Source organism: Balaenoptera borealis, assembly GCF_965194805.1.
Source record: "Balaenoptera borealis genome assembly, chromosome: 1".
Lineage (NCBI taxonomy): Eukaryota > Metazoa > Chordata > Mammalia > Artiodactyla > Balaenopteridae > Balaenoptera > Balaenoptera borealis.
The window spans coordinates 141,322,339-141,344,855 of record NC_138860.1 but is presented as its reverse complement, the minus strand read 5'-3'; the positions used below and the strand labels follow the sequence as shown (position 1 = coordinate 141,344,855).

At 37.0% G+C, this 22,517-nt stretch overlaps 1 protein-coding gene and 1 long non-coding RNA gene across 22 annotated transcripts in view; both read left to right on the top strand.

Moving 5' to 3' along the window:
- PATJ (PATJ crumbs cell polarity complex component) overlaps positions 1-22,517 on the top strand; it is a 350,711-nt gene that overhangs the window by 208,569 nt on the left and 119,625 nt on the right. The window lies entirely within an intron of this gene.
- On the top strand, positions 218-22,493 carry LOC309613544. The gene is made up of 2 exons (XR_014235779.1): positions 218-18,061; positions 18,414-22,493. It is a non-coding gene; the product is annotated as an uncharacterized lncRNA (long non-coding RNA).

The following is a 22,517-nucleotide window of genomic DNA, read 5'->3' as shown; positions in this document are numbered from 1 at the left end:
ATTGTCGCAGCCTCTCTTGTTATGGAGCACAAGCTCCAGACGCGCAGGCTCAGTAGTTGTGGCTCACGGGCCCAGTTGCTCTGCAGCATGTGGGATCCCCCCAGATCAGGGCTCGAACCCGTGTCCCCTGCATTGGCAGGCAGATTCTCAACCACTGCACCACCAGGGAAGCCCCCAGGTATTTGTTTTCTAGGCTAGAGGCTAGAAGAGCTCTCCTGACTGAAAAAGAATATTAACATCTTGCTATTTCAGGCCCCTCCTATTCCTTCCTTTGACTTTCTGGATTTGGTCTTTTGTTGCTATTCAGTAACTTTATCTTCGTTCAGAGATGAAAAGAACAAGAAGGTTAAATATGGTAATAAGTTAATCGCCCTGCACTTTCCACTGAGTCTCTTATTTAAATAAAATAAAATAAAATATGTTGGAACACAGATTCTAGCATCACAGACCTTTGGCTAGTTATTTATCTTCTCTAACCCTCAGTTACCTCCTTTATCAAATGGAAATTTTTCACTTATTCAGCAAGAACTTTACAGTGCATCTGTTGTGTAGGAGGAAGTATGTGAACGCGGTGCGATTTTTCATTGGTGAACAAAATCCATGGTCCTGTTCTCATAGAGCTTACAGTCTAGTGATGGTATAGCCTCAGCCTCGGAGGGTGTTATGAGAATTAATGAGAGAAGATATGTCAAGTTTTGCCACAGTATCTGGCACCTGGTAATACCATAATGAATTTCAGCTGATAATATTTATAAAATAATATTTTCATGTGGATTTGTGTATTTTGGTTCCTTTTAGCTTGTTTATATTAATGCATTTGTCTCTGAAAGCATGTTCCAGAGGGAAACCACCTTCCTTTTCTTCAGTAGCTCCATGCAGCATCTTGAAAAGCTGAGAGAGTAGAAAAATGCACATACTGAATTCTTATGCAGTTATAAGTCATCTTCTCATATGCTTCTGGCTCTAGGTCAGGGATGACAGGAAAAAATTCATGTGGGAAATATTTGCCTGGTTTCTTTTTATAGCTGAGAAAAAATTTCAGTCATTTCTCTATGATATGTGAAGAATTTGTATATAGCATAATATCAAATCCAGTGTGCTTTTGAACTGAGAATAAGACATTGATTTAACGATGAGTACCAGGAAAGCTGGAAGCAGTGTTACAATAGCTTTTCTTTGGATAAGCAGTGTATTAGATTGCAGAAGGACACTGCATCACGAAGGAGGCATTTACAATGGGCTTTTAGATTATGCTTACTAGATTTCTGGGCTAGAGCAAACCTTTTGTATTTGCTTACCCATTCACACTCCATTTATTTTTTTCAAATGAGGTAAAGTTATCCATGTCTTCATTATTCTTCCAGCTCCACCATTTGCTCATATTGTTTCTCATAATTGCTTTGTTTTTATCGTTATGTTATTACTTTGCTCACAGCTTCTTTTATTTATAGTTGATCTGACTTCTTTTAGACCCTCAGATGAGGCTAATTTATAGGAAGTAGAAACGAGAATGGTCAAACATACACTGTAGCTTCTCTGAAGTGAGAAACTCTGCGTCTCTACTCGAGCCCCATCCGTGACTGATTTTTGGCATGACACCTGCCAGCAGTTTTGTTGCTGTGGGACTGCATCATTACAGTGCTAGAGCGGTCTGCTAGTTCTGTCGATTTATGGCTCATGTATAAAAGAAATCTTACACTGAGCTCCCAGAAGGCAATGTGATTAAATCTCAGCTTCTTTCCCCTTTACTGTGATGCTGGTGTAGGGGTTCTGAATTAATTTCAAAAGGCATTAGCATATAATTACCACGTAGACTGGAATGAGACTTTCAGTAGATTATTGGCTTTCCCTCAGCAATTAGTCCCAGAAAATACACAGGCCTGGGCATGGTGCTTTCATCTGAATATAGGATTTATTTATAATCTTCCCTACAGTGAAAGTGTGGGGATAGAGAGCTGATCGTGCCCTGTGGGGAATTGGCGTGACTTGTCAGGTGACAGAAGCAGCCAGAAGGAACAGTGTGGTGGCACAAGAAGTACACAGTGGATGGGGCTAGCATATCTGGCTCCCACACCCTTCAAGACAGAGGAGGAAGTTCGTTCCCTCTGTAACATTTACCTGCAGCATAGTCTAAATTAAATCTTGTTATTTTTGCGTGTGTATAATAGGTTTATTTAAGAACCATTAAAAATAAAAAGTATGAATACTTCCCATATTAGCCAGGGATAAAGACCTAGAACTACAGGTAAACTCAGATCTTTTTGTCTAGTAATACTTATTTTATAAGAGGAAAAAACTGAAACCGTAAAAGTTAAATGACTGACCCAGGAAGGTGTAGCTGCTTTATGACAAAACTCCTGTCTGAGGGTCCCTACCACCACACCAGTCCCAAAGGTTGAGCCTTCACTCTCTGCTTGTTGCCAGTGAATTATATTTGGAAGACTTAGATGCGATTTAGAAGTACACTACAGTAGTCAATAAATCACCAGCTCTTAGGCATCCATAGATAAGATTCTAATTTACAGTCAGAAGTTTCTATCATCTTAGATTGGCTCTTTTAGATTACCATACATGGATGTAATTTTATAAAGTACGCTCCTTAATGAAGTAATTATTCCCTAAGAGACCTCATGGAATAAAATATTCCATTGTGGAAACACTAGTTTGAGGAGAAGAAAGAAGAGTAAAGGATTTCAAAATTGCAATAAAATTATTTTTCCTATGTTTTATTAACAAAGATAGGTTTATAATAGCTAAAAGTGCAAAAATAAATTGATTGACCAAATTTTTTTATGGTGTCAGTGGTGTCAAAACATATCAAATTTTACATTTTAAATAAGTGATTTATTATATGTCTATTATATCTCAATAAAGCTGCTAAAAATGAATTGATCAAACCTGACAAAAACCGTAAGCAGGTCCTGAATATGACCTTCCTATATACAAAGCTAAAGTCACCCCATTTTCTGACTCTCAAAATAGTCTCCAGCCTAATTCACAGCTCTGAAAGTCAAAAGAAGAATGTGGTGCTGGCTGAGTGGTCAGCCTCACACAGAAAACTGTCCTGGGACCCCTGATGTGTATACATTTTTTCCTTTCTTCCAAGTGCAGTCTCCCTGGTCATTACAGCATTATAACCAGTAGCTGTCTGCGTTTTGCTGAATCATCTTCCCTAAGTAATCCATTGTATTACATTCAATTTGAGTTATAAAAAGATGAGATTATTAAAAGAAATCAGGGGTAGGGGAGCTATATTAGGAATTGAGCTAACATCGAACACTTACTATTTGCTAGGCAGTGCTAAATTCTTTACATGCATTCTCTTTTATAACAAAAGTAGGTGCTATTTTAATACCCATTTTACAGATAAGGAAACTGAAACGTGAGGGGCAGAATCAACATGTAGACCACTGGCTTTTCTGGCTGTAAAGGCTATGTTCTTGAGTTTAGTTCTGGATTGATAATGCTTCTAGACGATAACCAGTGAATTTCTCATCATTTTGTAGTTTTAGTAGATCTAGATTAATGCAGTTAATCCAATGCCAGTTTAAAATATCTGAGATAGGACTTCCTTGGTGGTGCAGTGTGGTTAAGACTCCACGCTTCTACTGCAAGGGGCGCGGGTTCGATCGCTGGTCGGGGAACTAAGATCCCACATACCGTGCAGCGTGGCCTAAAAAAAAAAAAGATAAAATAAATAAATAAATTTTCTATTAAAAACTTAAAAAAAAAATCTGAGATAGTTTCTCACAATGCAATACCCTGTTAGTCTTTTTATCTTCAAATTTAATGCCACTTGGATTCACTAAAAGAAGAATGCAGTCAGTGAAGTTATACGCATCACTTAAGAACCAAAGAAGAAGAATAATCTTTTTTTATTTTTGAGATTGTTCTTGCCCAATTTGAGATCTTCTCAATTAAGAGCTTTCCCCCTCAGTGCCATTATAGAGTTAAGATTTTATTTCAGGCTGCAGTAAATATTATGTAAAACCTTGCTCATATTGTGTGGCCTCATTCTTTTCTGTATTTCCTGGAGTGAAGTCTTTGAGCTCTACTCTTGCCATTTCTGTTTCTGTCTTTGCCTTGTCGGGGGAAGTGTTTTGAATTATTTGGTCACACATCATTATCTTTATGCTGCTGAAATATTTAGGCTAAAAATCTATATTGTTACTGATCTTTTGGAGGAATGGCAATCACTTAATTTTTATTATTGCAGTCCTCATTATTGCTCCACAAAAGCTTTGTATGGGATCGCTAGAGTGAGCCACGTTGTCTTAAAATCATGGAGAGAAAGTGGCATGAAAGAGAAAGTAAAAATGAGGATATTCGAAGGAACTCAATTACTGTGGAAGATTATAAAAAATAGGCATAGGAATGTATGCAGGGGAAGAAACATGCCATTTGGAAGGAATCAGTGGATTTCAGCAGTGCCTCTCAAGACTCTCCTTAATGCAGTTTTCCCTCGGACCCTTACATGACATATTGGGATAGTTGTCCAGGCCTCTGGTCTCTCCTTTTTCCAATTTCTTGCCCACTCCCTTCCAGCCCCGCTCATTGTCATACTGAAATGCAGGCTGGAAAGACATGCTCTTCAGTTATGGAAGAGTGTTTCCTTATATCAGCCTCATCATATAATTTATTTCTATATTTTGCTTTATTTGCACAATAGAAAATTCTTACAGTCACCATGCAATCTTAAGACACAAAGCCTGAAAGAAAAGTGTCAATGAAATTCTTATTCCAAGTTTGACTTACTAACAGTATCAAACACCTGCTTGAACTCATCACAAACATGGGTCCTGTATGTGTGTTTTAATTATAGTTTTTAAGAGATAGGCCTAAAATCAGTAATCCAACCTGAAAATCAGGTGTTCCACCCAAAGCAGTAAGCATATGCCAATTTCTCATTAAGTCAGGAAAAATTATGCATTACATGTCAACCCCAGACCACACATCAGTTTCCTAAAATGCAACTAAGACACAGTAAAGATATTGTATATAGGTAACACATAATTATGTTAGGATGTAAAGTGTCTAATATTGCTTCAGAATCACAAAATAATATGATGCTAACACACAGTTGCTTTGTGTGCAGTAACATGGCTTCTGTTAGCTCCGCCAGCATCTAAGCTGTACATCCTCCTAGCTGACACTGAGTTTGTGGCTCAAAATATCTTCCTGTGATTCTGTACTCGAAATACAGCTCTGATCTTTTCCCTCACAATGTTTTGTTTAAAATCTTTTGCTTTGTATTGGGAGTATAGATATAAATTTTTCCTTTATAAGCATTTATTGAAAAATATTGTATTGAGAGAGATGTAGATTCTGTGAAGTTTGATTTACAATATTATGCCAATCTCTGCTGTACAGCGAAGTGACTCAGTTTTACACATAAGTACATTCTTTTTTAAATATTCCTTTCCATTATGGTTTATCCCAAGAGAATGGATATAGTTCCCTGTGCTGTACAGTAGGACAAATGTTGTTTATCCATTTATTATTCTAAATGTAGTAGTTTGCATCTACCAACCCCAAATTCTCAGTCCATCGCTCTCCCTCCCCCACCCCCTTGGCAACCACAAGTCTGATCTCTATGTCTGTGACTCTGTTTCTGTTTTGTAGACAGGTTCATTCGTGTCATATTTTACATTCCACATATAAGTGATATCATATGGTATTTGTCTTTCTGTTTCTGACTTACTTTACTTAGTATGATAATCTCTCGTTGCATCCATGTTGCTGCAAATGGCATTACTTTGTTATTTTTTGTGGCTGAGTAGTATTCCATTGTATATATGTGCCACATCTTCTTTATCCATTCATCTGTCGATGGACATTTAGGTTGTTTCCAGGTTTTGGCTATTGTGAATAGTACTGCTATGAACATAGGGGTGCATGTGTGTTTTTGAATTATTTCAATGATTTTGTCCATACTTCCCTTTGTTCTTATTCATCAAAATTGATTTGGGCTATTCTAGGTCCTTTGAATTTCCATATGAATCTTAGAGCCAACTTGTAAATTTCTATTTTAAAAAAAAAGCCAACTAGAATTTTTATTGAGATTATACTGAATCTATAGTTTAATTTAGGAGCACTAGACATCTTAACAATACTGAGTCTTCCAAATTATGAACATGATATCTCTCCATTTAATTACTTATCTGCAGTGTTGCATAACTTTTGGTGTAGAACCTTTCCATTTTCAGTTAAGTGAATTCTTATGTATTTTATATTTTCCAGTTCTCTTATTGCTAATACATATATAGAAATACAATTGATTTTCATATATATTTCTATATTGACCATATATCCTATAATCATGCTTAACTAACTTATTAGTTGTAGTAGTTTTTATTGATATCTTAGCATTTTCTAGAGGTAAACAATCGTGTCATCTGTGTATAGGGAGTTTTATTTCTTCCTTTTCAATCTTTATGATCTTTTATTTTTCCTTCTTTCCTTCCTGCCTGCCTTCTTCCCTCCTCTTCCCCCACCCCCTCCTCCTCTTTTTCCTTTTTAAATCACAATTTGACATTGTTTTTTTGTCAATTACTTTTTCTGCACCTATTTAACTTATTTGTATATGTTTTAAAATGATATTTAAATATAACACAAAAGGACACTGACTTGTGGGATAGTCAAAACTCTTTACCATAATATTCAAAGTCTTTCAAAAGATATCTTTAACCTACCTTTCCAGCTTCTGCCACTACTTCATCATTCTGTGATCCCACTACATTGAACCATTTAAATAAGTTCTCAGTACAGATGTGCATTTCTCTCATTCCATTCTTTTGCCATGTATTTTATTCAGTATACTTTGGCATTTTTAAGACCTAGCTCAACTGTTTTGGCATAAGTTTACAGAATTATTTTTGTTATTATCCTAAATAAAAATCGCCTGCCAATGAAGGGGACACGGGTTCGAGCCCTGGTCTGGAAAGATCCCACATGCCGCAGAGCAACTAAGCCTGTGTGCCACAACTACTGAGCCTGCACTCTAGAGCCCGCGAGCCACAACTATGGAGGCCACGTGCCACAAATACTGAAACCTGTGCGCCTAGAGCCCATGCTCTGCAACAAGAGAAGCCACCACAATGAGAAGCCCACGTACTGCAACAAAGAGTAGCCCCTGCTTGCCACAGCTAGAGGAAGCCCATGCGCAGCAACAAAGACCCAACACAGCCAAAAATAAATAAATAAATAAAATTTTAAAAAAGAAAAAAAAAAAACCTTTAGATCTGATATCTCTTCTTAATATAGAGGGTTATTCTTTTAATGTTTTTTAACTTTAGGTAATTGGCTTGAAATTCAATGGTAAAGATTACAGAATGGAAAAACAGATATTATTAGTTATTATTTGTTGAAAATGTACTTTTTTTTATGAGAGATGGCTTCTAATACTAGATATATTTTTAAGTAACTATCTTTCTTGTATAAGTCCCTTAATCTCTCTGATCATCACTTAACTAGAAGGAGAGTCAATAATATCGTCGAGAACCTTTCAAACTTAATGGTTTGTGATTCTGGGATCTAAATTTTTGCTTCTTAAATTTCAGCATATAATTTAGCCTAAGGAATTTCTTATCTCTATTCTGGGGAACATAAAAGCTGTAAATCCCTTCTCAAAAATTTTGCAAAATAAATCTCTTTAACTATGTAAGTTGCTCTCAACCGAGGTTGTGTATCAGAATCACGGGACGGTTTCACCTAAATAACAGCCCTTCACCCCAGCCTACTAGATGAGAATCTCTGATGTTGAAGGCCTAGGTGTGCTTTTTGTAAGTTACTTAATTGATATATGATATAAACGTAATCAGGAGTCTAGATGTGAATTTTTGCTCTTCTTACAGAACATTGACAAAAATACCAGGAGCCTCTGTAACCTTACTGTAGAAAATATAACCATTTGCTCCTCAGTTCAGATTCCACACCAGATGCATGAAATTAAATGGTGTACTCAGGGATGGAACTAGCAATTTTGACAACCAATTCAAGTAGCATTGAATGTGTCCTTGAATCTGCAAAGGACAAAGGAGAGATCCCTACATGGTCCATAGTACTTCCTGCCCTTCATTTTGAGTCTCTGTCTCCATCTATTTATTCTAAATGCCAAGAGAAGCAGGGCTGATCTAGACATAGGGGCTGTGGCTGGAAAAATGAAGACAGGAGAGTAGGATGATTTCTCAGCTGAAGGATCAAAATTTTGCACAATATTTAAATATAATTTAAAATTATTTTGACTAAATTTTATTGCCCATCCTTGTTTCTGGCTATGAGTCAAAAGTATTAGGTTAGCAAATATTAAAAAATAGAAAAAATTCTAATGGATTCCCTAACATACTGAGTTGTTATAAAGGTGTTGCTTCTTATTGTTGTTTTTCTCTTTTTTAACTTAGAGAAACTTAACTTTTTTACGTTTTTAAAGTAACATGTAATCATAAAAAATTGTAATTGTACAGGTAAAAGTAATAATCTTCCCTCTTTTTCCTCTGTAGTACTACTTACTCCTCCAGAAGAAACCACTGTCAGTTTACCATCCTTCCTACTGGTCTCATGCATGGTCATACACATTTGTGCAAATATAAATTTTATAGTTAATAACCACAAATAGAATTGTATTGTACATACCTTTTTTAATGAATGATGTATCATTTTCCATATCAGTACAAATAATACTATAACATACTGGTGTATATGTCTTTGTGCAACTCCTGTGGCATTAATATATCAAATCATCTTTCTTTAGTGTTATACAAATTTTCCACCCCACTTCCAGTATGTAAGAGAGTGTTTCCCAGCCCCCAAATCTGGCAAAACATTGAATATAATCAGACCTTAGCCAACCTGCCAGGTGCAGTTTTTTTCATTGAAAAAATTCTTCACACATATATCATACATATACACATAAGGAAGTGACTGAGAAGATAGTCCTATACTCTGGTGAGGCAGAGTTTTTAAAGTTGACACTTGAACTGGATTTTTCTAGGCCTTCACCACTGTACAGAGTTTGGAATGAGAATTGGATGCTGGGAATTATTTTGGACAAGGAGGGAGGTGGTTGGGGATGGGATATGGGTGATTAAGATGAGTATTAAGTGAAATAGCAGGAGTCCCATGGCATCAGGTTGAATATACATTTGACTCATACCAAAGGCTGCATCCTTACTAGAAAGAGGCTTTGGGATCGGAAGACTTGAGTTTGGATTCTGACTCTGCCACTACCTCACCTAGAACCCTTGCACTAGTTACTGAGCTTGTGAGTCTCAGTGTCCTCGTTAAAAAAGTACAGGAGCACCTATCTTGCCTACCTGTCACGCTGAGCAGTGTGGCAGTGCTGGACTCTTTATGAGGTATGCTTCAAAAGCGATAAAATGTGTATGATGGAATCCTGCCTCTACAGAACTGATTCGCTGATGACATTTGTGTTTAAAAAACAAAAAAAAAAAAAGAGAAACTGTGGCTTGAAGGAGGAGAGTTGGGGACTTTGATAAGGTCCTTTGATGACCGATTTTGTGACTGTTTGTAGACGCAGCAAGAAAAATGTTTTGAAGTCAAGAGAAAAAAATTCTGGTAGCAGAGGGAATTGGAGTAGAGTGCTAACCAGATCATTTGTTTGAAAGAAGCAACTATTAATCTGGGCCTTACTAGTTTGGGGGAAGTCTTGACTCCTAGTATGTATCGATGTTCTTAGAAGAGGAATTCCAGGTCACTATTCACCTGAGATCCTATTTACTTATTTGAGTAACAATACCATTAATAGACATAGGGTGTAATGCCTCAACCTCCTAGGAAAGCATGATTCCTCTGCAATATTAATGAGCTGTTCAGGGGTAGATTATACTTATGACTCCATTCACTTATTCCTTTCTATTCCCTGCATGTAATAGGAAACTATCCACAGACACCCTACTTCAGTTGGTCAAGTGAACCAACCTATAGCAGTTGGGGCTATTTCCACAGAAACACTAAGAATCAGAGCAACACAAAAACATATTTCTCTGCTCAATTCCTTGAAGTTGATATTTTTCAGTAGTGTCAGGTTTTAGAATTCAAAGGAATATCTTACTATTTTCCTAATATATCAAATTTGGAGAGATGTGAGCTGTATACTATTACTTTGCCTTCAGAAGGTATTTCAATTTAATTCGTTTTGTTTGAGAGAAAACAAATCTCTCACACTTAAGCCTTGCAAATTAATGTGTTCCTTTGGGAACACTGTATTTCACAAGAAATTATTGAAGTTGCAGAAGACCTTATTTCAACACTGTGTTTATTAAATTTAGTTCTTAAAACCTCTTTTGCCCAACTATTAAGTTATTAGAGGTTGAAGTATATTATTTTGTCTTTTGAGAAAAAAATTAATGTGAAAATTTATCCAGAAAGACCTTTTGGTTATAGAGAAATTTTGTTTTCATGTGAGTTTCAGTCATCTTCCCTGTTCCATCTCTGCCTTGGTGTCTCTTTCTTCCCTTCAGTTCTCCCACGTGCAGAACTGAAGGCAGTGGTTTGGAAAGTGAGGATTGTTTTTCATGGGGGCTGGTGCCCAAGATTTTTGGAAAGGGAAAATATTCTACAAAGTCTTCTTTAAACAGGATCTGGGTATCTTTATTCTGTTACTCTATACTCTGCCCCCCAAAGCTATACCTGTGGTTCCTAGGAAGAGACCTGCAGTTTCCTACCTACATTTTTTTTTAATTTAATTTTATTTATTTTTTTATACAGCAGGTTCTTATTAGTTATCCATTTTATACGTATTAGTGTATACATGTCAATCCCAATCTCCCAATTCATCACACACACACACACCCCGCCACTTCCCCCCCCCCCTTGGTGTCCATACGTTTCTTCTCTACATCTGTGTCTCAATTTCTGACCTGCAAACCGGTTCACCTGTACTATTTTTCTAGGTTCCACATACATGCGTTAATATACGATATTTGTTTTTCTCTTTCTGACTTACTTCACTCTGTATGACAGTCTCTAGATCCATCCACGTCTCTACAAATGACTCAATTTCATTCCTTTTTATGGCTGAGTAATATTCCGTTATATATAGGTACCACATCTTCTTTATCCATTCGTCTCTCGATGGGCATTTAGGTTGCTTTCATGACCTGGCTATTGTAAATAGTGCTGCAGTGAACATTGGGGTGCATGTGTCTTTTTGAATTATGGTTTTCTCTGGGTATATGCCCAGTAGTGGGATGGCTGCATCATATGGTAGTTCTATTTTTAGTTTTTTAAGGAACCTCCATACTATTCTACATAGTGGCTGTATCAATTTACATTCCCACCAACAGTGCAAGAGGGTTCCCTTTTCTCCACACCCTCTCCAGCATTTGTTGTTTGTAGATTTTCTGATGATGCCCATTCTAACTGGTGTGAGGTGATACCTCATTGTAGTTTTGATTTGCATTTCTCTAATAATTAGTGACATTGAGCAGCTTTTCATGTGCTTCTTGGCCGTCTGTATGTCTTCTTTGGAGAAATGTCTATTTAGGTCTTCTGCCCATTTTTGGATTGGGTTGTTTGTTTTTTTAATATTGAGCTTCATGAGCTGTTTATATATCTTGGCGATTACTCCTTTGTCCGTTGATTCATTTGCAAATACTTTCTCCCATTCTGAGGATTGTCTTTTTGTCTTGTTTATGGTTTCCTTTGCTGTGCAAAAGCTTTGAAGTTTCATTAGGTCCCATTTGTTTATTTTTGTTTTTATTTCCATTACTCTAGGAGGTGGATCAAAAAAGATCTTGCTGTGTGATTTATGTCAAAGACTGTTCTTCCTATGTTTTCCGCTAAGAGTTTTATAGTGTCCGGTCTTACATTTAGGTCTCTAATCCATTTTGAGTTTATTTTCGTGTATGGTGTTAGGGAGTGTTCTAATTTCATTCTTTTACATGTAGCTGTCCAGTTTTCCCAGCACCACTTATTGAAGAGACTGTCTTTTCTCCATTGTATATCCTTGCCTCCTTTGTCATAGATGAGTTGACCATAGGTGCGTGGGTTTATCTCTGGGCTTTCTATCTTGTTCCATTGATCTATATTTCTGTTTTTGTGCCAGTACCATATTGTCTTGATTACTGTAGCTTTGTACTATAGTCTGAAGTCAGAGAGTCTGATTCCTCCAGCTCCGTTTTTTTCCCTTAAGACCGCTTTGGCTATTCGGGGTCTTTTGTGTCTCCATACAAATTTTAAGATTTTTTGTTCTAGTTCTGTAAAAAATGCCATTGGTAATTTGATAGGGATTGCATTGAATCTGTAGATTGCTTTGGATAGTATAGTCATTTTCACAATATTGATTCTTCCAATCCAAGAGCATGGTATATCTCTCCATCTGTTGGTATCATCTTTAATTTCTTTCATCAGTGTCTTATAGTTTTCTGCATACAGGTCTTTTGTCTCCCTAGGTAGGTTTATCCCTAGGTAGGTTTATTCCTAGGTATTTTATTCTTTTTGTTGCAGTGGTAAATGGGAATGTTTCCTTAATTTCTCTTTCAGATTTTTCATCATTAGTGTATAGGAATGCAAGAGATTTCTGTGCATTAATTTTGTATCCTGCAACTTTACCAAATTCATTGATTAGCTCTAGTATTTTCTGGTGGCATCTTTAGGATTCTCTATGTATAGTATCATATCATCTGCAAACATGACAGTTTTACTTCTCTTTTCCAATTTGTATTCCTTTTATTTCTTTTTCTTCTCTGATTGCTGTGGCTAGGACTTCCAAAACTATGTTGAATAATAGTGGTGAGAGTGGACACCCTTGTCTTGTTCCTGATCTTAGAGGAAATGGTTTCAGTATTTCACCATTGAGAATGATGTTTGCTGTGGGTTTGTCATATATGGCCTTTATTATGTTGAGGTAGATTCCCTCTGTGCCCACTTTCTGGAGAGTTTTTATCATAAATAGGTGTTGAATTTTGTCAAACACTTTTTCTGCATCTATTGAGACGATCATATGGTTTTTATTCTTCAACTTGTTAATATGGTGTATCACATTCATTGATTTGTGTATATTGAAGAATCCTTGCATCCCTGGGTTAAATCCCACTTGATCATGGTGTATGATCCTTTTAATGTGTTGTTGGATTCTGTTTGCTAGTATTTTGTTGAGGGTTTTTGCATCTATATTCATCAGTGATATTGGTCTGTAATTTTCTTTTTTTGTACTCTCTGTGTCTGGTTTTGGTATCAGGGTGATGGTGGCCTCATAGAATGAGTTTGGGAGTGTTCCTTCCTCTGCAATTTTTTGGAAGAGTTTGAGAAGGATGGGTGTTAGCTCTTCTCTAAATGTTTGATAGAATTCACCTGTGAAGCCATCTGGTCCTGGACTTTTGTTTGTTGGAAGATTTTTAGTCACAGTTTCAATTTCATTACTTGTGATTGGTCTGTTCATATTTTCTATTTCTTCCTGGCTCAGTCTTGGAAGGTTATACCTTTCTAAGAATTTGTCCATTTCTTCCAGGTTGTCCATTTTATTGGCATAGATTTGCTTGTAGTAGTCTCAGGATGCTTTGTATTTTTGCAGTGTCTGTTTTAACTTCTCCTTTTTCATTTCTAATTTTATTGATTTGAGTCCTCTCCCTCTTTTTCCTGATGAGTCTGGCTAATGGTTTATCAATTTTGTTTATCTTCTCAAAGAACCAGCTTTTAGTTTTATTGATCTTTGCTATTGTTTTCGTGGTTTCTATTTCATTTATTTCTGCTCTGATCTTTATGATTTCTTTCCTGCTGCTAACTTTGGGTTTTGTTTGTTCTTCTTTCTCTAGTTCCTTTAGGTGTAAGGTTAGATTGTGTACTTGAGATTTTTCTTATTTCTTGAGGTAGGCTTGTATAGCTATAAACTTCCCTCTTAGAACTGCTTTTGCTGCATCCCATAGGTTTTGGATCACCATGTTTCATTGTCAGTTGCCTCTAGGTAATTTTTGATTTCCTCTTTCATTTCTGCAGTGATCTCTTGGTTATTTCGTAACGTATTTTTTAGCCTCCATGTGTTTGTGTTTTTTACTTTTTTTTCCCCTGTAGTTGATTTCTAATCTCATAGTGTTGTGGTCAGAAAAGATGCTTGATATGATTTCAGTTTTCTTAAATTTGGTGAGGCTTGATCTGTGACCCAAGATTTGATCTATCCTGGAGAATGTTCCATGCGCACTTGAAAAGAAATTGTAATCTGCTGTTTTTGGATGGAATGTCCTATAAATATCAATTAAATCTATCTGGTCTATTGTGTCATTTAAAGCTTCTGTTTCCTTAGTAATTTTCTGTTTGGATGATCTGTCCATTGGTGTAAGTGAGGTGTTAAAGTCCCCCACTATCATTGTGTTACTGTCGATTTCCTCTTTTAGAGCTGTTAGCAGTTGCTTATGTATTGAGGTGCTCCTATGTTGGGTGCATTTATATTTATAATTGTTATATCTTCTTTTTGGATTGATCCCTTGATCATTATGTAATGTCCTTCCTTGTCTCTTGTAACATTGTTTATTTTAAAGTCTATTTTTTAAAATTAATTAATTAACTTATTTATTTATTTTTGGCTGTGTTGGGTCTTCATTTCTGTGCGAGGGCTTTCTCTAGTTGCAGCAAGCGGGAGCCACTCTTCATCGCGGTGCACGGGCCTCTCACTATCGTGGCCTCTCTTGTTGCGGAGCACAGGCTCCAGACACGCAGGCTCAGTAGTTGTGGCTCATGGGCCTAGTTGCTCCGTGGCATGTGGGATCTTCCCAGACCAGGGCTTGAACCCATGTCCCCTGCATTAGCAGGCAGATTCTCAACCCCTGCGCCACCAGGGAAGCCCCCAGCTTTCTTTTGATTTCCATTTGCATGGAATATCTTTTTCCATCCCCTCACTTTCAGTCTGTATGTGTCCCTAGGTCTGAAGTGGTTCTCTTGTAGACAGCATATATATGGGTCTTGTTTTTGTATCCATTCAGTGAGCCTGTGTCTTTTGGTTGGAGTATTTAATCCATTCACGTTTAAGGTAATTATCGATATGTATGTTCCTGTTACCATTTTCTTAATTGTTTTGGGTTTGTTTTTGTAGGTCCTTTTCTTCTGTTGTGTTTCCCACTTAGAGAAGTTCCTTTAACATTTGTTGTAGAGCTGGTTTGGTGGTGCTGAATTCTTTTAGCTTTTGCTTGTCTGTACAGCTTTTGATTTCTCCATCGAATCTGAATGAGATCCTTGCCGGGTAGAGTAATCTTGGTTGTAGGTTCTTCCCTTTCATCACTTTAAATATATCATGCCACTCCCTTCTGGCTTGTAGAGTTTCTGCTGAGAAATCAGCTGTTAACCTTATGGGAGTTCCCTTGTATATTATTTGTCATTTTTCCCTTGCTGCTTTCAGTAATTTTTCTTTGTCTTTAATTTTTGCCAATTTCATTACTATGTTTCTTGGCATGTTTCTCCTTGGGTTTATCCTGTATGGGACTCTCTGCTCTTCCTGGACTTGGGTGGATATTTCCTTTCCCATATTAGGGACGTTTTCAACTATAATCTCTTCCAGTATTTTCTCTGGTCCTTTCTCTCTCTCTTCTCCTTCTGGGACCACTCTGATGCAAATGTTGTTGCATTTAATGTTGTCCTAGAGGTCTCTTAGGCTGTATTCATTTCTTTTCATTCTTTTTTCTTTATTTTGTTCTGTAGCAGTGAATTCCACCATTCTGTCTTCCAGGTCATTTATCCGTCCTTCTGCCTCAGTTATTCTGCTATTGATTCCTTCTAGTGTAGTTTTCATTTCATTTATTGTATTGTTCATCTCTGTTTGTTTGTTCTTTAATTCTTCTAGGTCTTTGTTAAACATTTCTTGCATCTTCTCGATCTTTGTCTCCATTCTTTTTCCGAGGTCCTGGATCATCTTGACTATGGTTTTTCTGAATTCTTTTTCTGGAAGGTTGCCTATCTCCACTTCATTTCATTGTTTTTCTGGGATTTTATATTGTTCCTTCATCTGTTACATAGCCCTCTGCCTTTTCATCTTGTCTATCCTTCTGTGAATGTGGTTTTTGTTCCATGGGCTGCAGGATTATAGTTCTTCTTGCTTCTGCTGTCTGACCTCTGGTGGATGAGGCTACCTAAGAGTCTTGTGCAAGTTTCTTGATGGGAGGGGCTGGTGGTGGGTAGAGCTGGCTGTTGCTATGTACATATCTTTTCATATATGAAAATAGCTTTTCCCCAGTCCTGGTGCCCTTCCTGCCACTCAGTTAACTCTGTGCCTGCTAAGCTCTTTCTACTCCTCAAGACCCACCCACCCATCTCCAAGAAGAGATGATCACCTCTTGCTTTATGGCTACATCCATCATACAGCAATGCAGTTATTTGTTTCCAAGACTGTGTCACTTATTAGAGTTCCAGGTGCTTGAGTGCAGGAGCCAAATCTGACTAAATAAAAGTAATACCAGTAAAGTGACTTTCAAAGAATGGGTATCTGGAACATAGTTGGTGCTCAGTACATGGCAGCTGTGGTGATGATGGTAATGAAAATTCCTGTTTCCTCATCAGTTGCACAATGACTGCTGAATAAGTGAATAAATTGATAGATATAACACAGCTATTATACTTTTATTGGAATATTTCTTGGTCTGGGGATTCTATTTTGTGAGGCCCTGTTAATTGGATTTAAAATTGCATAGGATTAAAAATAAGTTACTTACCCTATGGCTTTCCCCCTCCATCCCCATATCCTTAATAATGGTTTCCAGTTATTAATAGGACAGGCTTTTGGACTTAAACAGATTTGGTTATAAATATATTGGTCAAATTCCTTAAACTCATTAATCCCCAATTTCTCCATCTGTATAATGAGGTAATAATGCATTCCTCTACTGATTTGTGTGAAATAATGTATTTAAGGCATATGTGTATGTGTGTGTGTAGTGTATATGCCTTGTATGTTGTGAGCATTTATAAATGGTATTGTTGCAAAGTAGTTATAAAATATCAGTATGAAAAAAACAAACTGGAAATCACCTTAAATCCCACCAAAGATACCATCATTGTTGATATTTAGTAGAGATGCTCATAGAGCTTTCTTTAGACTCTGACAGAAACTTTTACATAAATGAAAACAACGTGATAAATAGATTACATGGTATTTTGTCACTTACTTTTTCCACTCAATAATGATATCTTTTTACGGCAATGGATTTAGGTATATATCATCCTCCTTCACCTTTTAATGGCACAGTTTTCCATTTATCGATGTATGATGACAAATATAATAAACCTTTTGTTGATGAATGTATAGTTTTTTCTATTTTTTTCCGTTATAAGTTATAGCCACGATAGGCATTTTGACACCTTGATTTTTAATCTTTTTAGGATACATTCTTAGAAGTGGAATTGTAAGAAGTGGAATTGTAATTAATTTTTTTTTTTTTTGGTTGCATTGTGTCTTTGTTGCTGCTCATGGGCTTTCTCTAGTTGCCGTGAGTGAGGGCTACTCTTCGTTGAGGTGCACAGGCTTCTCATTGTGGTGGCTTCTCTTGTTGTGGAGCATGGGCTCTAGGCACGTGGGCTCAGTAGTTGTGGATCGCAGGCTCTAGAGCGCAGGGTCAGTAGTTGTGGCGCATGGGCTTAGTTGCTCCGTGGCATGTGGGATCTTCCCGGACCAGGGCTCAAACCCGTGTCCCCTGCGTTGGCAGGAGGATTCTTAACCACTGCACCACCAGGGAAGTCCTTGGAATTGTTAGATTAAAAGTTAAACTGTAAGAAGATCCATCAAGTTATAAACACTTATGATTTGTTTGTTTTTCTCTACATGCGTGTTAGAGTCAGTAAGAGAGTTCATTTTAGAAAAAAGTTAACCTGTAGATTCTAATGTCTTGAAATATAAAGTTTAGAATATATTTAAAAGTGAATTAGGGAGGACTCTCAGATTTCATCAGCAATTTCAGTTACCTGAATTCTAATTCAATTTTTTAATAATAATTTATTACTGTTCATAATAAATCATCCTATTTAATAAAAGCATGGGCAAAGGGTGTGTTTTTGAGCATGGTATATTTTAACATGATATTCAAACCTCAGGCAAATCTGTTGCTTGAACTAAATTTTAATTTTTGTATAATTAATTTTTTTTTTTTTAAAGGTTGACTACTTTTTTTTTTTTAATTTTTATTTATTTATTTATTTATTTATTCATTCATTCATTTATGGCTGTGTTGGGTCTTCGTTTCTGTGCGAGGGCTTTCTCTAGTTGCGGCAAGCGGGGGCCACTCTTCATCGTGGTGCGCGGGCCTCTCACTATCGCGGCCTCTCTTGTTGCGGAGCACAAGCTCCAGACGCGCAGGCTCAGCAATTGTGGCTCACGGGCCTAGTTGCTCCGCGGCATGTGGGATCTTCCCAGACCAGGGCTCGAACCCGTGTCCCCTGCATTAGCAGGCAGATTCTCAACCACTGCGCCACCAGGGAAGCCCTAATTAATATTTCTAATCCAAGTTTAAGTTAATTAACTTTTACTTCCAACTTGGTACATTTTTGGGTAGATTTAATTGAGCTGCTCTCCAGCATAAATTTATATTCATGTTCAGTTGAACTATGGAAAATTAAGAGTAGTTGAAAAGCTACCTCTTCATGATATTTTTGAATAATTAATTTTATTGAAACAAATCTCATTAAGGACTTCTAAAGTGAAAGTTTATATACTATAACAAAAGGATTTATATCTGTTTACTTTTGCTGAATTGTTGCTGGATTAACCTAATTCTACTTCTTCTACAAACGATAAAATATTGCAGTTAAGTATTCCGTCTCTGCTACCTGAATATAGAGGGTTTACCTCAAATCAGTGTTTTTTGTTTTTTGTTCCCCCCCCCCCTGCCCTGAGTAGCAGAAACCAACCCTTGAGGGGAAATATGGATCAAAATGAAAACCCATTATAATATGACGTAAGTTTTCCAAATACAGATGTTTCTTATTTGGAGCTATTGTCTTCAGTATCTAGAACTGCTATAAGTTGCTCCTGAATGACATTTCATTCAGTTGGAAATTCAGAACTTAGGGAAACATGAGCTAACTTACCCATGATAAAATATTAGTGTCATTCGGGACCAGGGATCATAGAGCTGAGATAGAAGTTACTGACCTTGTGGAGGATCTCAGAAAGGCCTTTTTTTGTCAGTAATCCGAAGAGGAAGCCAAACACAGATAAGAAAACCAGAATTGTAGATCAAGAGTATAAAAAGCTCCTTCATACAGAAAGTATATAAAGCTCCTTTAAACCCCCAAAAAAGAGAGAATCTTGATGGTCCCAATCTGTGTCGTATGTCCTCCAGCTTCAGCCTGGAGTGGCACGACAAACAATACTAACTTGGCTGTCACCCATTATGGATGGCGTTTGTGATGGGAAGGTTGGAAGGACCATCCCTGGTAAAGGAAGTGGTTGTGTGCTAACAACAATCCCCAAAGTCTCTACTACATCCTTTCTCATTTAGTAATATGGAAATCAAGATGGAGTATCATAAAATACACTTCCCATAGTCATGGCTGGGTGAACATGGGAAAACATATTATTTATCACCCAAACTGTGTTACTTTTGAGAGGGAGCACTATAAATAATGGGAACAACATGCGTAAACTGGACTGTCCCAGACTTAGAATATGTAGTTACCCTTTAATGGAAGAATATACGGTTACCCATTAATGGAAGAATATATGGTTACCCTTTAATGGAAGAGTTGTACATCTCAGATTTTAAGATAATAAATAGACTATTTGGGGGGAGTTGGAATAACAAGTCAGGACGAAGGATAGTTCTTCCTGCAATTATTAGATAGTATCAAAGATAAGGATATATCTAAATAATTTATTATTTTTTCTGTATATCATTGAGTTGCCTTTGAAAGGAGAAACTTTGGGCAAGCACTTAGTTTCTCTACTTCTCAGTTTACTGGAAGTAAATGGAAAATAATAATGTGTTTTCCAATCTCCAGATAATCTGAATGATCACGTATTCTGAAAGGATGAAATATTTTAACTGTTTTCCTTTGGCTTGGGTCAGAAAAAAACTTAAAAGTTAGTCAATCTTTGTCTATTTGTATAATGAAAAAAAAGTGAAATAAGTATATATTATTGTTCAGGGTGTAGCTTGTTTGCTCAAAAGGAAAGGTGCAGTCTTACAGAACTGCATACTGCATTAAGGATTTCAAAAGCCTAACAGAGGTATTGGGTCTTGCCTCTATGCGTTGTGGTGAAATGCTTGATTCTGATTTGTGTATCTCAGAATTCCAGGACCTAAGATGGTAGGTGTCCAGCTCAGAGTTTATTTAATAGACACCTTTACAAAGATGACTTTAGAAATCAGCTGATTTTTATGTGCACCATACGGATGATAATACCTCTAGGTTTGCCTTAGGAAAACAGGGTTTTCAACTCATAGGTAAATCAGCTTGGGCAAATTACTCAAGGTCTTGGAGTACCAGTTTCATAATCTGGTGAAAGTACATAACACCTGGTTATTCTTAGATTAACTGACATCCTGTGCATCAAGAGCTTTGCAGAGTGTTTGGCCCGGAGAAAGCACTCAGTGGCTGGTAGTTATTATTAATTAGAGTTAACCTGAAAAACTTCCAGGAGGTACAAAATGCTTTCTTTCTCTCTATGCTATACTTAGAAGACGTCCTCCATCTGTTGTTTAAACAATAGTGCCCTCAGAAAACAGCACCTTCTCAGAAATAGGAAAAGTGACAGTCTGAAGTTAATTTGCATAAAATGCATCATATTCTTTCTAATTACTTACTGAATTTTCTCTGGAATGGGTTTCCTTAGAGATGAGGAAATATAAAAAACCTGCTTATGTCATTGGAAGCTATATACCTTTCGTTTAAATAGTGAAATTGTTTTGTATACAATAAGATCTAAGAAAACACAAAAGAGATCTTCCTCTCCTGAAACTCAGAGGGCTGCTAATGTGTCATTTCTGAAGCCAGAAAAGAGACTTTGTCTTGGATTTTTTTAATCCGGAGATCTGCATTTTTTCTTTTAGATTTAATCCAGTAAAATAAGGTTTCACTCTATCCTGAGTTTCCTGTTCTGTTCCCAGTTTTCCACTGAGTAGCAGAGTCTCTAGAGGCCCCTGATCATTGGCAGGGAGCAGCTGCCTTAGTAGTAAATGCCACAGTTGTTGGCACTGGAAAAAACATTGCCAGCCTCGCCTTTCTACTGCCAGGGCCTCTGAATATTCAGAAACAGCACCAGGAAAGACATATAACTTTAGATTTACTCTTAGGTAAATTGAAATTAATGACTTGCTTTCTTCATTTGGGCTATGATTTTTTCCTCTTAGAATAATACTGCCATGGATTCTATTCTATCAAATTGGAGGATCACAGCTAAAAGGCATATCCATAAACATGAAACAGCTCAATTTTCTATATGCTCAAGCTTTTGCTAAAAACTTTTTTTTTTTTTTAAACTTCAATCACTTTGAAGGCTGGAGCCCACCTCAGAGAAAGCATGCTAGCAGTTGATTAGTGGAAGTGTTACTTCCATTCAGGGCTCTGTGATTCAGTGCATCCTCACTGAGCACCATTGTATGCAAGCTGTGTATGAAAGCTGGGGAATACCAAGAAGAGGACACCAGTTCCTGCCCTCAAGGAGTTTAGCTCTGTTCAATAAATGTTATATGCCTGCATGGATGCTTTCCACCTGACAAGGGTTGACTTTACCATGTGGGTGAGATGCAAATGGGATAAGAGAAATTTTTTTAAACCTAGTGCCATAGAATTCAAAGACAAGAAGGTTTGATAGGTCGTGGTTTAGGAAAGACTTTCTTTCAGCAGAGGCCAGGCACAGTGGGGAAGATATTTGCAAATAATTACCTGAGTGCCAGGCATTGGATCAAGCATAGTCCAGGCATCATCTCATTTTAAAATTGTGATTTAAACTTTCTTATTTGCAGTTCATTATCCATTAAAGAGATTGAAAACTATGGTTAGCAAAAAAGGTGATCATGCTAGACATACTATGTTGTAGCCAGGCTTTGTCACTTAATACATTTTTGATATTTCTTATGTTGTTAAGTATGCTTTTTCACATCACACTTAATGACTACATGACTTTAACTATTTCCCTTATAACTAAGTTAGGTAAGAAGGTGTAAATATAAGAAAAGTAAAACCATAAAGGTATTAGGAGAAAATATGTTATCTGGAGGGTGGGTGCTTAAAAAAAGATTTATTTTTTTAGAGCAGGAAAATTGAGAGGAAGGTAAAGAGATTTCCTATGGACCCGCCTATCCCCAAACATGCACAGCCTCCCTCATTACCAACATCCCCTTCCAGAGTGGTGCATTCGTTACAACTGATGAACCTATATTGACTCATCGTAATCACTCAAAGTCCGTAAGTTTACATTAGCACTCACTCTGGGTGTTGCAAATTCTGTAGGTTTGGACAAATGTATAATGGCATGTATCCATCATCATAGTACCATACGGAGGGTGGGCACATTTTTAAATACATCATGTTAAAAAGGCAGAAACCTTAACAGAAAAGATGAGTAGTTTTAACACATAAAA